This window comes from Sorex fumeus, unplaced genomic scaffold, assembly GCF_029834395.1.
Source record: "Sorex fumeus unplaced genomic scaffold, SorFum_2.1 ptg000002l, whole genome shotgun sequence".
NCBI classification, from domain to species: domain Eukaryota; kingdom Metazoa; phylum Chordata; class Mammalia; order Eulipotyphla; family Soricidae; genus Sorex; species Sorex fumeus.
The window spans coordinates 80,364,849-80,379,914 of record NW_026606059.1 but is presented as its reverse complement, the minus strand read 5'-3'; positions in this window follow the sequence as shown (position 1 = coordinate 80,379,914).

The window sequence follows — 15,066 nt, the reverse complement described above, 5'->3', positions numbered from 1 at the left end:
GCTGTGGGGCGGCCCGGACGCGCGGCCCGACTCTCGGCCGGCGGGTGCCGCGGAGCTAAGCCTCGGGGTCAGCAGCAGTCCGGAGCGGGGCCGAGGGCCGGGCCAGGCATGGGGCGGCCCGGGCGCACGGCCCGGCCCTTGGCCGACAGGTGCCGCGGAGCTAAGCCCCGGGGTCGACAGCGGCCCGGAGCGGGGCCGAGGGCGGGGCCATGCGACGCATGGCTCGGGCGCGCGGCCCAGCCCTCGGTCTGCGGGTGCCGCGGAGCTAAGCCCCGGGGTCGGCAGCGGGCCTTAGAGGGGCCGAGGTCCGGGCTGGGCGCGGGGCGGCCCGGGCGCATGGCTGGGCCCTCGGCCGATGGGTGCCGTGGAGCTAAGTCCCGGGGACGGCAGTGGTCCGAAGCGGAGACGAGGGCCGGGCCAGGCGTGGGGCGGCCCGGGCGCGTGGCCGGGCCCTCGGCCGGCGGGTGCCGCAGAGCTAAGCCCTGGGGTCAGCAGTGGCCCGAAGTGAGGCCACGGGGCAGCCCGGGCGAATGTCCCAGCACTCGGCCGGCGGGTGCCTCGGAGCTAAGCCCCGGGTTCGTCAGCGGCCCGGAGAAGGTCCGAGGGCCGGGCCGTGCGTGGGGCGGCCCTGGTGCGCGGCCAGCCTTAGCCCTGCGTGTGCCACAGAGCTAAGCCCCGGGGTTGGCAGCAGCCCAGAGCGGGGCCAAGGGCCGGGCCAGGCGCGGGGCAGCCCGGCCGCGTGGCTGGGCCCTCAGCTGGCGGGTGCCGCGGAGCTAAGCCCCGGAGTCAGCAGCGGCCCAGAGCGGGGCCAAGGGCGGGGCCTGTCGAGGCACGGCCCGGAGCGGGGCCGAGGGCGGGGCCTGTCGAGGCACGGCCCGGGCGCGCGGCACAGCCCTCGGCCGGCGGGTTCCTTGGATGTAAGCCACGGGGTCGGCAGCGGCCCAGAGCGGGGCCGAGGGACGGGCCGGGCGTGGGGCGGCCCGGGTGCGTGGCCCGGCCCTCGGCTGGCGGGTGCCTCGGAGCTAAGCCCCGGGGTTGGCCGCGGCCTGGAGCTGGGCCGAGGGCCGGGCCGGGTGCTGGGCGGCCAAGGAACACGGCCCGGCCCTTGACCAGCGGGTGCTGCGGAGCTAAGTCCCGGGGTCGGCAGTGGCCCGAAGCGGGGCCAAGGGCCGGGCCGGGCGTGTGGCGGCCCGGGAGTGTGGCCCGGCCCTCGGCCGGCGGGTGCCTCAGAGCTAAGCCCCGGGGTCGGCCGCGGACCAGAGCGGGGCCGAGGGCCGGACCGGGCGCGGGGTGGCCAAATCGCGTGGCCCGGCCCTCGACTAGCGGGTGCCGCGGAGCTAAGCCCCGGGGAAGGCAGCGCCCCGTAGTGGGGCCGAGGGCCTGGCCGGGCGTGGGGCGTCCAGGGTGCGTATCCCGGCCCTCGGACGGCGGGTGCCACGGAGCTAAGCCCCGGGGTCGGCAGCGGCCCAGAGCGGGGCCACGGAGCGGCCCGGGAACGCGGCCCGGCCCTCGGCCGGTGGGTGCTGCGGAGCTAAACCCCGGGGTCGGCAGCAGCCCAAAGTGAGGCCGCGGTGCCATCTGGGCGTGCGGCCCGGCCCTCGGCCGGCGGGTGCCTCGGAGCTAAGCCCCAGGGTCAGCAGCGACCCAGAGCAGGGCCGAGGGCCGGGCCGGGCGCTGGGCTGCCAGGGCGCACGGCCCTTCCCTTTGCCGGTGGGTACCGAGGAGCTAAGCCCCGGGGTCGACAGCGGCACAGAGCAGGCCCGAGGGGCGGCCCGGGCGCGCGGCCCTGCTCTAGGCCGGCGCGTGCCTCGGCACTAAGCCCCGGGGTCAGCAGCAGCCCGGAGTGGGGCCGAGGGTGGGCTGGGCGCGGGGCGGCCTGGGCGCGCAGCCCTTCCCTTGGCCAGCACGTACCGCGGAGCTAAGCCCTGGGGTGGTTGACAGCGGCACAGATCGGGGCCACGGGGTGTCCCGGGTGCGCGGCCCGGCCCTCGGCCGGCGGGTGCCTCGGAGCTAAGCCCCGGGGTCGGCAGCGGCCCGTAGCGGGGCCGAGGGCCGGGCTGGGTTCCGGGCAGCCCGGGCGCATGGCCGGGCCCTCGGCTGACGGGTGCCGCGGAGCTAAGTCCCGGGGTCGGCAGTGGCCCAAAGCGGGGCCGACGGCCGGGCGGGGGCGTGGGGCGACCTGGACGCGTGGCCCGGCCATCGGCCAGCAGGTGCCTCGGAGCTAAGCCCAGGGGTCGGCCGCGGCCCGGAGCGGGGCCAAGGGCCGGGTCAGGCGCGGAGCGGCAAAGACGCGCAGCCCGGCCCTCGGATGGCAGGTGCCTCGGAGCTAAGCCCCGGGGTCCGCAGCGGCCCAGAGCGGGGCCACGGGGCAGCCCGGGCGGGCAGCCCTGCCCTTGGCCGGCGGGTGTCACGGAGCTAAGCCCCGGGGTCGGCAGCGGCCTGGAGCAGGGCCACGGGGCAGCCGGGGCGTGCGGCCCGGCCCTCGGCCGGCGGGTGCCTCGGAGCTAAGCCCCGGGTTTGGCCGCGGCCCGGAGCGGGGCCGAGCTCCGGGCCGGGCACGGGACTGCCAAGGTGCTCTGCCCGGCCCTCGAACAGCGGGTGCTGCGGAGCTTAGTCCCGGGGTCGGCAGCGGCCCGTAGCAGGGCCGAGGTCCGGGCTGGGCGCGGGGCGGCCCGGGCACATGGCCAGGACCTCGGACGATGCGTGCCTCGGAGCTAAGCCCCGGGGTCGGTGGCGGTCCGAATCTGGACCGAGGGCCGAGCCGGGCGCGGGGCGACACTGGCGCACGGCCCAGCCCTCGGCCTGCGGGTGGTGCGGACCTAAGCCCCGGGGTCGGCAGCGGCCCGTAGCGGGGCTGAGGGCCGGGCCGGGCACGGGGCAGCCCAGGTGCGCAGCCCGTTCCTCGGACGGCGGGTGCCTCGGAGCTAAGCCCTGGGGTCGGCAGCGGCACGGAGCGGGACCGAGGGCCGGGCCGTGTGCGGGACGGCCTGGGCAGGCAGCCCGCCCCTCGGCCGGCGGGTGCCGCGGAGCTAAGCCCAGGGGTCGGCAGCAGCATGGAGCAGTCCCGAGGGCCAGGCAGGGTGCTCGCGAGGCGGCCCAGGCACGTGGCCAGTCCCTTGGCTGGCAGGTGCCGCGGAGCTAAGCCCCGGGGTCAGCAGCGGCCCGGAGCGGGGCCGAGGGCCGTGCCGGGCACAGGGCGGCCGGGGCGAGCAGCCCGGCCCTCGGCCGGCGGGTGCCGCGGAGCTAAGCCCCGTGGTCGGCAGCGGCCCAGAGCGGGGCTGAGGGCAGAACCGGGCGCGCGCGAGGCGGACCGGGCACGTGGCCCTGCCCTCGGCCTGCGCGTGCCGCATAGCTAAGCCCCAGAGTCGGCAAAGGCCCGGAGCGGGGCCGCGGGGCAGCCCGGCGCATGGCCCGGCCCGCGGCTGGCGGGTGCCGCGGAGCTAAGCCCCAGGGTCAACAGCAGTCCAGAGCGGGACTGAGGGTCGGGCCGGGTGCCGTGTGGCCCGGGCGTGCAGCCCGGCCCTCGGTCGGTGGGTGCCGCGGAGCTAAGCCCCGGGGTCAGCGGCGGTCCGAAGCTGGGCCGAGGGCCGGGCCGGGTGTGGGGCAGCCCGGGCGCACGGCCCGGCCCTCTGCCGGCGGGTGCCGCGGACCTAAGCCCCGGGGTTGGCAGCGGCCCGGAGCGGGGCCGCGGGGCAGCCTGTGCGTGCGGCCCGGCCCTTGGCTGGCGGGTGCCTCGGAGCTAAGCCCCGGGGTTGGCAGCGGCCCGGAGCGGGGCTGCGGGGCAGCCTGTGCGTGCAGCCCGGCCCTCGGCTGGCGGGTGCCTCGGAGCTAAGCCCCGGGGTCGGCCGCGGCCCGGAAGGGGGCCAAGGGCCAGACCGGGCACGGGGCGGCCCGGCCGCGTGGCCGGGCCCTCAGCCGGCGGGTGCCACGGAGCTAAGCCCTGGGGTCGGCAGCGGCCAGGAGCGGGGCGAGGGCCGGGCCGGGCACGGGGCAGCCCGGGTGCGCGGCCCGACCCTCGGCAAGAGGGTGCCGCGGAGCTAAGCTACGGAATCGTTAGCGGCCTGGAGCGGGGCCGAGGGGCGGCCCGGGTGCATGGCCCGGCCTTCGGCCAGCGGGTGCCTCGGAGCTAAGCTCTGGAGTCGGCAGCGACCCAGAGCGTGATTGAAGGCTGCGCCGGGTGCGGGAAAGCCCGGGCGTGGCCCGGCCCGCGGCCGGCGGATGTCGCGGAGCTAAGCCCCGGGGTTGGCAGCGGCCCGGAGCGGGGCCACGGAGCGGCCCGGGAGCACGGCCTGGCCCTCGGCCGGCGGGTGCCGCGGAGCTAAACCCCAGGGTCGTCAGTGGCCCGGAGCGGGGCCGTGGAGTGGCTCGGGCGCGCGGCCCGGCCCTCGACCGGCGGGTGCCACGGAGCTAAGCCCCGGGGTCGGCAGCGGCCTGTAGCGGGGCCGAGGTCTGGGCTGGGCGCGGGGCGGACCAGGCGCATGGCCGGGCCCTCGGCTGACGGGTGCCGCGGAGCTAAGTCCCAGGGTCGGCAGTTGCCCGAAGCCCGTCCGAGGGCCGGGCCGGGCGTGGAGTGGCCCTGTCGCGTGGCACGGCCCTCGGCTGGCAGGTGCCTCGGAGCTTAGCGCCAGGGTCGGCAGCGGCCCAAAGCGGGACCGATGGCCGGGCCGGGTGCGGGATGGCCCGGGCGCGTGGCCCGGCCCTCGGCCGGCGGGTTCCGCGGAGCTAAGCCCCGGGGTCGGCAGCGGCTCAGAGCGAGGCCACGGTGCGGCCCAGGCGCTCGGCCCGGCCCTCGGCCGGCGGGTGCCTCGGAGGTAAGCCCGGGGTCGGCAGTGGCACAGAGCGGGCCCGAGGCCCGGGCAGGGCGCGCGCGTGGTGGCCCGGGCACCTGGCCAGGCCCACGGCCGGCGGGTGCCCCGGAGCTAAGCCCCGGGGTCAGCAGCGGCCGGGAGCGGGGCCAAGGGCCGGGCCAGGCATGGGGCGGCCCGGCCACGTGGCTGGGCCCTCAGCCGGCTGGTGCCGCAGAGCTAAGCCCTGGGGTCGCCAGCGGCCCAGAGTGGGGCCGAGGGGCAGCTCGGGCGTGCGGCGCGGCCTTCGGGCGGCGCGTGCCGCGGAGCTAAGTCCCGGGGTCGGCAGTGGCCCGAGTCGGGTCCGAGGGCTGGGCCGGGCGGTTCCACGGAACTAAGCCCCGGGGTCGGCAGCGGCCTGGAGCGGGTCCATGGTGCGGCCCGGGCGCGCGGCCCCACCCTCGGCCGGCGGGTGCCTCGGAGGGAAGCCCCGGGGTCGGCAGCGGCACTGAGCGGGCCCGAGGGCCGGGCAGGGAGCAGGGCACGCGTGAGGCGGCCCCGGGCACCTGGCCAGGCCCTCGGCCGGAAGGTGCCGCGGAGCTAAACCCCGGGGTCGGCAGCGGGCCTGAGCGGGACGAGGGCCATGCTGGGCGCAGGGCAGCCTGGGCGAGCGGCCCGGCACTCGGCCGGCGGGTGCCACGGAGCTAAGCCCCGGGGTCGGCAGCGGCCCAGAGTGGGGCCAAGGGTCGGGCCGGGTGTGGGGTGGCCCAGACTCGTGGCCCGGTCCTCGGCCGGCAGGTGCTGCGGTGCTAAGCCCCGGGGTCGGCAGCGACGCGGAGCGGGGCCGAGGGCCTGGCCGGGCGCGGGGTGGCCCAGGCTCGTGGCCCGGCCCTCGTCCGGCGGGTGCTGCAGAGATAAACCCCAGAGACGCCAGCGGCCCGGAGCAGGGCCGAAGGCCGGGCCGGCCACAGGGTGGCCTGAGAGGACGTGAATCCAAGCGGAAGTGAGTAGACAGGACGTGAGTTCTAGCAGAAGTGTGTAGGCAGGACATGAATCCTAGCGGAAGAGGGTAGAAAGGAAGTTAGTGCAAGCGGAAGTGTGTAGGGAGGACGCGAGTCCAAGCGGAAATGGGTAGACAGGACGTGATACAAAGCGGAAGTGTTTAGGGAGGACCTGAGTCCAAGTGGAAGAGGGCAAACAGGATGTGGGTCCAAGCAGAAGTGAGTAGAGGGAAGTGAGTCCAAGCGGAAGTGAGTGGAGAAGACGTGAATCCTAGCGGAAGTGATTAGGAAGGATGTGAATCCAAGCGGAAGTGGGCAGAGAGGATGTTAATCCAAGCGGAAGTGAGTAGACAGGACGTGAGTTCTAGAGGAACTGTGTAGGCAGGACGTGAATCCTAGCGGAAGTGGAGAGAAAGGACGTGAATGCAAGCGGAAGTGGGTAAAAAGGACATGAATTCAAGCGGAAGTGGGTAGACAGGACTTGAGTCCAAGCGGAAGTTACTAGACAGGACTTGAGTAGAAACAGATGTAAATGGACAGGATGTGAGTACCAGCGGATGTGAGTAGCGAGTACGTGAGTCTGAGCGGAAGTGTGCAGGGAGGACGTGAGTCCAAGCAGAAGTGGGTAGACAGGAAGTGAGTTCACGCGGCACTGTGTCAGGAGGATGTGAGTACAAGCGGAATTGAACGGAAGTGAGCAGACAGTACATGTGTTGAAGCGGAGGTGAGTAGAGAGGACGTGAGTTCTAGCGGAAATGTGTACGGAGGACGCGGGTCCAAGCGGAAATGTGTAGACAGGACGTGATACCAAGCAGAAGTGCTTAGCGAGGACCTGAGTCCAAGTGGAAGAGGGTAAAGAGGATGTGAGTCCAAGCAGAAGTGAGTAGAGGGAAGTGAGTCCAAGCAGAAGTGAGTGGAGAAGACGTGAGTCCTAGCGGAAGTGAGTACAGAGGACGAGAATCCAAGCGGAAGCGGGCATAGAGGACGTGAATCCAAGCGGAAATGAGTAGAAAGGACGTGAGTCCAGCGGAAGGGGAGAGAAAGGACGTGAATGCAAGCGGAAGTGGGTAAAAAGGACATGAATTCAAGCGGAAGTGGGTAGACAGGACTTGAGTCCAAGTGGAAGTGACTAGACAGGACATGAGCAGAAACGGATGTAAATGGACAGGCTGTGAGTACCAGCGGTTGTGAGTAGCGAGTACGTGAGTCCAAGCGGACGTGTGTAGGGAGGACGTGAGTCCAAGCGGAAGTGGGTAGACAGGAAGAGAGTACAAGCGGCACTGAGTCAGGAGGATGTGAGTACAAGCGGAATTGAGCGGAAGTGAGCAGACAGTACGTGTGTTGTAGCAGAGGAGAGTAGGGAGGACGTGAGTCCAAGCAGAAGTTGGGAGGGAGGATGTAAGTACAAGTGGAATTGACCGGAAGTGAGTAGACAGGCCGTGTGTTGAATTGGAAGCGAGTAGGTAGGACGTGAGTCCAAGCGGAAGTGGATAGAGAGGAAGTTAGTGCAAGGGGAAGTGTGTAGGGAGGACGGGACTCCAAGCGGAAATGGGTAGAGAGGACTTGATACCAAGCGCAAGTGCTTAGGGAGGACCTGAGTCCAAGCGGAAGAGGGTAAACATGATGTGAGTCCAAGCAGAATTGAGTAGAGGGAAATGAGTCCAAGCAGAAGTGAGTGGAGAAGACGTGAGTTCTAGCGGATGTGAGTAGGGAGGACGTGACTTCTAGTGGAAGTGAGTAGGCAGGACGTGAATCCAAGCGGAAGTGGAGAGAAAGGACGTGAATGCAAGCGGTAGTGGGTAAAAAGGACATCAATCCAAGCGGAAGTGGTTAGACAGGACTTGAGTCCAAGCGGAAGTTACTAGACAGGACTTGAGTAGAAACGATGTAAATAGACAGGATGTGAGTACCAGCGGATGTGAGTAGCGAGTACATGAGTCCAAGAGGAAATGAGTAGGGACGACGTGAGTCCAAGCAGAAGTGGGTAGACAGGAAGTGAGTACAAGCAGCACTGTGTCAGGAGGATGTGAGTACCAGCGGAATTGAGCGGAAGTGAGAAGACAGTATGTGTGTTGAAGCGGAGGTGAGTAGGGAGAACGTGAGTCCAAGCAGAAGTGGGGAGGGAGGATGTAAGCACAAGTGGATTGACCGGAAGTGAGTAGACAGGCCATGTGTTGAATCGAAAGTGAGTAGGCAGGACGTGAATCCAAGCGGAAGTGGAGAGAAACGACGGGAATGCAAGCGGAAGTGGGTGAAAAGGACATGAATCCAAGCGGAAGTGGGTAGACAGGACTTGACTCCAAGCAGAAGTTACTGGACAGGACTTGAGAAGAAACGAATGTAAATAGACAAGATGTGAGTAGCAGCGGATGTGAGTAGCGAGTACGTGAGTCCAAGCGGACGTGTGTAGGGAGGACGTGAGTCCAAGCGAAAGTGGGTAGAGAGGACGAGAGTACAAGCAGCACTGAGTCAGGAGGATGTGAGTACAAGTGGAATGGATCGGAAGTGAGCAGACAGTACGTGTGTTGTAGCAGTGGTGAGTAGGGAGGACGTGAGTCCAAGCAGAAGTGGGGAGGGAGGATGCAAGTACAAGTGGAATTGACCGGAAGTGAGTAGACAGGCCGTGTGTTGATTCGGAAGCGAGTAGGTAGGACGTGAGTCCAAGCGGAAGTGGGTAGAGAGGAAGTTAGTGCAAGAGAAGGTGTGTAGAGAGGATGGGACTCCAAGCGGAAATGGGTAGAGAGGACGTGATACCAAGCGCAAGTGCTTAGGGAGGACCTGAGTCCAAGCGGAAGAGAGTAAACATGATGTGAGTCCAAGCAGAATTGAGTAGAGGGAAATGAGTCCAAGCGGAAGTGAGTGGAGAAGACGTAAGTACTAGTGGAAGTGAGTAGGCAGGACGTGAATCCAAGCGGAAGTGGAGAGAAAGGACTTGAATGCAAGTGGTAGTGGGTAAAAAGGACATCAATCCAAGCAGAAGTGGGTAGACAGGACTTGAGTCCAAGCAGAAGTTACTAGACAGGACTTGAGTAGAATTGATGTAAATTGACAGGACGTGAGTACCAGCGGATGTGAGTAGCGAGTACGTGAGTCCAAGAGGAAGTGAGTAGGGAGGAAGTGAGTCCAAGCGGAAGTGGATAGACAGGAAGTGAGTACAAGCGGCACTGTGTCAGGAGGATGTGAGTACAAGCGGACTTGAGCGGAAGTGAGCAGACAGTACGTGTGTTGAAGCGGAGGTGAGTAGGGAGAACGTGAGTCCAAGCAGAAGTGGGGAGGGAGGATGTAAGTACAAGTGGAATTGACCGGAAGTGAGTAGACAGGCCATGTGTTGAATCGAAAGTGAGTAGGCAGGACGTGAATCCAAGCGGAAGTGGAGAGAAACAACGGGAACGAAAGCGGAAATGGGTGAAAAGGACATGAATCCAAGCGGAAGTGGGTATATAGGACTTGAGTCCAAGCGGAAGTTACTAGACAGGACTTGAGTAGAATCGATGTAAATTGACAGGATGTGAGTACCAGCGAATGTGAGTAGCGAGTACGTGAGTCCAAGAGGAAGTGAGTAGGGAGGAAGTGAGTCCAAGCGGAAGTGGGTAGAAAGGAAGTGAGTACAAGCGGCATTGAGTCAGGAGGATGTGAGTACAACCGGAATTGTGCGAAAGTGAGCAGAGAGTAAGTGTGTTGAAGCGGAGGTGAGTAGGGAGGACGTGAGTCCAAGCAGAAGCGGGAAGGTGGTATGTAAGTACAAGTGGTATTGACCCGAAGTGAGTAGACAGGCCATGTGTTGAATCAGAAGCGAGTAGGTAGGACGTGAGTCCAAGCAGAAATGGGTAGAGAGGAAGTTAGAGCAAGCGGAAGTGTGTAGGGAGGACACGAGTCCAAGCGGAAATAAGTAGACAGGACGTGAAACCAAGCGGAAGTATTTAGGGTGGACCTGGGTCCTAGCGGAAGTGGGTAAAGAGGATGTGAGTCCAAGCAGAAGTGAGTAGAGGGAAGTGAGTCCAAGCGGAAGTGTGTGGAGAAGACATGAGTCCTCGAAGAAGTGAGTAGGAGGACGTGAATCCAAGTGGAAGTGGGCAGAAAGGACGTGAATCCAAGAGGAAGTGGGAATACAGGACGTGAGTCCAAGCGGAAGTGAGTAGAGGACGTGAGTTCTAGTGTAAGTGAGTAGGCAGGACGTGAATCCAAGCGGAAGTGGAGAGAAATGACATGAAGGCAAGCGGAAGTGGGTAAAAAGGACATCAATCCAAGCGGAAGTGGGTAGACAGGACTTGAGTCCAAGCGGAATTTAATAGTCAGGACTTGAGTAGAAACGATGTAAGAAGACAGGACGTGAATCCAAGCAGAAGTGAGTAGACAGGACATGAGACCAAGCGGATGTGGAGAGAAAAGACGTGAATTCAAGCGGAAGTGGGTAAAAAGAACATGAATCCAAGCGGAAGTGGGTAGACAGGACTTGACTGGAAACGGATGTAAATAGACAGGATGTGAGTACCAGCGGATGTGAGTAGCGAGTATGTGAGTGCAAGCGGAAGTGTGTAGGGTGGACGCGAGTCCATGCGGAAGTGGGTAGACAGGCCGTGAGTACAAGCAGCACAGAGTCAGGAGGATGTGAGTACAAGCGGAATTGAGCAGAAGTGAGCAGGCAGTACGTGTGTTGAAGCGGAGGTGAGTAGGGAGGACATGAGTCCAAGCAGAAGTGTGGAGCAAGGATGTAAGTACAAGAGGAAGTGACCGGAAGTGAGTAGACAGGCCATGTGTTGAATCGGAAGTGAGTAGGCAGGATGTGAATCCAAGCGGAAGTGGAGAGAAAGGACATGAATGCAAGCAGAAGTGGGTGAAAGGACATGAATCCAAGCGGAAGTGGGTAGACAGGACTTGAGTCCAAGCGGAAGTTACTGGACAGGACTTGAGAAGAAACGGATGTAAATAGACAGGATGTGAGTACCAGCGGATGTGAGTAGCGATTACGTGAGTCCATGCGGAAATGTGTAGGAAGGACGTGAGTCCAAGCAGAAGTGGGTAGACAGGACGAGAGTACAAGCGGCACTGAGTCAGGAGGATGTGAATACAAGCGGAATTAAGCGGAAGTGTGCAGACAGTACGTGTGTTGTAGCAGAGGTGTGTAGGGAGGATGTGAGTTCTAGCAGAAGTGGGGATGGAGGATGTAAGTACAAGTGGAATTGTCCGGAAGTGAGTAGACAGGCGGTGTGTTGAATCGGAAGCGAGGAGGTACAACGTGAGTCCAAGCGGAAATGTGTAGGGAGAACGTGAGTCCAAGCGGAAGTGGTAGACAAGACGAGAGTACAAGCGGCACTGAATCAGGAGGATGTGAATACAAGCAGAATTGAGCGGAAGTGTGCAGACAGTACGTGTGTTGTAGCAGAGGTGTGTAGGGAGGATGTGAGTCCAAGCAGAAGTGGGGATGGAGGATGTAAGTACAAGTTGAATTGTCCGGAAGTGAGTAGACAGGCGGTGTGTTGAATCGGAAGCGAGGAGGTACAACGTGAGTCCAAGCGGAAGTGGGTAGAGAGGAAGTTAGTGCAAGCGGAAGTGTGTAGGGAGGTCGAGAGTCCAAGAGGAAATGGGTAGACAGGACGTGATACCAAGTTGAAGTGCTTACCGGGTACCTGAGTCCAAGCGGAAGAGGGTAAACAGGATGTGAGTCCAAGCAGAATTGAGTAGAGGGAAGTCAGTCCAAGGGGAAGTGAGTGGAGAAGACGTGAATCCTAGCGGAAGTGAGTAGGGAGTACGTGAATCAAAGCGGAAGTGGGCAGAAAGTACGTGAATCCAAGCGGAAGTGGGTAGACAGGACTTGAGTCCAACCGGAAGTTACTAGACAGGTCTTGAGTAGAAACGATGTAAATAGACAGGTTGTGAGTACCAGCGGATGTGAGTAGTGATTATGTGAATCCAAGCGGAAATGTGTAGGGAGGACGTGAGTCCAAGCGAAAGTGGGTAGACAGGACGAGAGTACAAGCGGCACTGTGTCAGGAGGATGTGAATACACGCGGAATTGAGCGGAAGTGTGCAGACAGTACGTGTGTTGTAGCAGAGGTGCGTAGGGAGGATGTGAGTCCAAGCAGAAGTTGGGAGGGAGGATGGAAGTACAAGTGGAATTGACCGGAAATGAGTAGACAGGCGGTGTGTTGAATCGAAGCGAGGAGGTACAACGTGAGTCCAAGCCGAAGTGGGTAGAAAGGAAGTAGTGCAAGCGGAAGTGTGTAAGGAGGACGAGATTCCAAGCGGTGGTGGGTAGACAGGACGTGATAGCAAGCGGAAGTGCTTACAGGGGACCTGAGTCCAAGCGGAAGAGGGTAAACAGGATGTGAGTCCAAGCAGAATTGAGTAGAGGGAAATCAGTCCAAGCGGAATTGAGTGAAGACGTGAGTCCTAGCAGAAGTGAGTAGGGAGGATGTGACTTCTAGTGGAAGTGAGTAGGCAGGACGTGAATCCAAGTGGAAGTAGAGAGAAAGGACTTGAATGCAAGTGGTAGTGGGTAAAAAGGACATAAATCCAAGCGGAAGTGGGTAGACAGGACTTGAGTCCAAGCGGAAGTTACTAGACAGGACTTGAGTAGAAACGATGTAAATAGACAGGATGTGACTACCAGCGGATGTGAGTAGCGAGTACGTGAGTCCAAGAGGAAGTGAGTAGGGAGGAAGTTAGTCCAAGCAGAAGTGGGTAGACAGGAAGTGAGTACAAGCGGCACTGAGTCAGGAGGATGTGAGTACAAGCGGAATTGCTCGGAAGTGAGCAGACAGTACGTGTGTTGCAGCGGAGGTGAGTAGGGAGGACCTGAGTCCAAGCAGAAGTGGGGAGGGAGGATATAAGTACAATTGGAATTGACCAGAAGTGAGTAGACAGGCCGTGTGTTGAATCAGAAGAGAGTAGGTAAGACGTGAGTCCAAGCGGAAGTGGGTAGAGAGGAAGTTAGTGCAAGCGGAAGTGTGTAGGGAGGACGCAAGTCCAAGTGGAAATGGGTAGACAGGATGTGATACGAAGCATAAGTGCTTAGGGAGGACCTGAGTCCAAGTTTAAGAGGTTAAACATATTGTGCGTCCAAGCAGAATTGAGTAGAGGGAAGTGAGTCCAAGCCGAAGTGAGTGGAGAAGACGTGATTCCTAGCGGAAGTGAGTAGGGAGGACGGGAGTCCAAGCAGAAAAGGGGAGGGAGGATGTAAGTACAAGTGGAATTGACCGGAAGTGAGTACACAGGCCGTGTGTTGAATCGGAACCGAGTAGGTAGGACGTGACTCCAAGCGGAAGTGGGTAGAGAGGAAGTTAGTGCAAGCGGAAATGTGTAGGGAGGACGCGAGTACAAGCGGAAAGGGGTAGACAGGACGTGATACCAAGCGGAAGTGCTTAGCGAGGACCTGAGTCCAAGCAGAAGAGGGTAAAGAGGATGTGAGTCCAAGCAGAAGTGATTAGAGAGAAGTGAGTCCAAGCGGAAGAGGGCAGAGAGGACGTGAATCCAAGCGAAAATGAGTAGACAGGACGTGAGTCCAAGCGGAAGGGAAGAGAAAGGACGTGAATGCAAGCGGAAGTGGGTAAAAAGGACATGAATCCAAGCGGAAGTGGGTAGACAGGACTTGAGTCCAAGCGGAAGTGACTAGACAGGACTTGAGCAGAAACGGATGTAAATGGGCAGGATGTGAGTACCAGCGGTTGTGAGTAGCGAGTACGTGAGTCCAAGCGGACGTGTGTAGGGAGGACGTGAGTCCAAGCGGAAGTGGGTAGACAGGATGAGAGTACAAGCGGCACTGTGTCAGCATGATGTGAGTACAAGCGGAATTGAGCAGATGTGAGCAGACAGTACGTGTGTTGTAGCAGAGGTGAGTAGGGAGGACGTGAGTCCAAGCAGAAGTGGGGAGGGAAGATGTAAGCACAAGTGGAATTGACCGGAAGTGAGTAGACATGCCATGTGTTGAATCGAAAGTCAATAGGCAGGACGTGAATCCAAGCGGAAGTGGAGAGAAACGACGGGAATGCAAGCGGAAGTGGGTGAAAAGGACATGTGTTGAATCGGAAGTGAGTATGCAGGACGTGAATCCAAGCGGAAGTGGAGAGAATGGACATGAATGCAAGCAGAAGTGGGTGAAAAGGTCATGAATCCAAGAGGAAGTGGGTAGACAGGACTTGACTGCAAGCGGAAGTTACTGGACAGGACTTGAGAAGAAACGGATGTAAATAGACTGGATGTGAGTACCAGCGGATGTGAGTAGCGAGTACGTGAGTCCAAGCGGAAATGTGTAGTTAGGACGTGAGTCCACGCGGATGTGGGTAGACAGGACGAGAGTAAAAGCGGCACTGAGACAGCAGTATGTGAATACAAGCGGAATTTAGCGGAAGTGTGCAGACAGTACGTGCGTTGTAGCAGAGGTGTGTAGGCAGGAAGTGAGTCCAAGCAGAAGTGGGGAGGGAGGATGTAAGGACAAGTGGAATTGACCGGAAGTGAGTAGACAGGCGGTGTGTTGAATCGGAAGCGAGGAGGTACAACGTTAGTCCAAGCGGAAGTGGGTAGAGAGGAAGTTAGTGCCAGCGGAAATGTGTAGGGAGGACGAGAGTCCAAGCGGAAATGTGTAGACAGGACGTGATACCAAGCGGAAGTGCTTAGGGAGGACCTGAGTCCAAGAGGAAGAGGGTAAACAGGATGTGAGTACAAGCAGAATTGAGTAGAGGCAAGTCAGTCCAAGGGGAAGTGAGTGGAGAAGACGTGAATCCTAGCGGAAGTGAGTAGAGAGTACGTCAATCCAAGCGGAAGCGGGCAGAAAGGACGTCAATCCAAGCGGAAGTGAGTAGACAGGACGTGAATCCAAGTGGAGGTGGGCAGAAAGGACGTGAATCCAAGCGGAAGTGGGTAGACAGGACTTGAGTCCAAGCGGAAGTTACTAGACAGGACTTGAGTAGAAACGATGTAAATAGACAGGATGTGAGTACCAGCGGATGTGAGTAGCAAGTATGTGACTGCAAGCGGAAGTGTGTAGGGAAGACATGAGTCCAAGCGGAAGTGGGAAGACAGGACGTGAGTACATGCAGCACAGAGTCAGGAGGATGTGAGTACAAACGGAATTGAGCGGAAGTGAGCAGACAGTACGGGTGTTGAAGCGGAGGTGAGTAGGGAGGACATGAGTCCAAGCAGAAGTGGGGAGGGAGGATGTAAGTACAAGAGGAATTGACCAGAAGTGAGTAGACAGGCCATGTGTTGAATCGGAAGTGAGTAGGCAGCACGTGAAACCAAGCAGAAGAGGAGAGAAAGGACATGAATGCAAGCTGAAGTGGGTG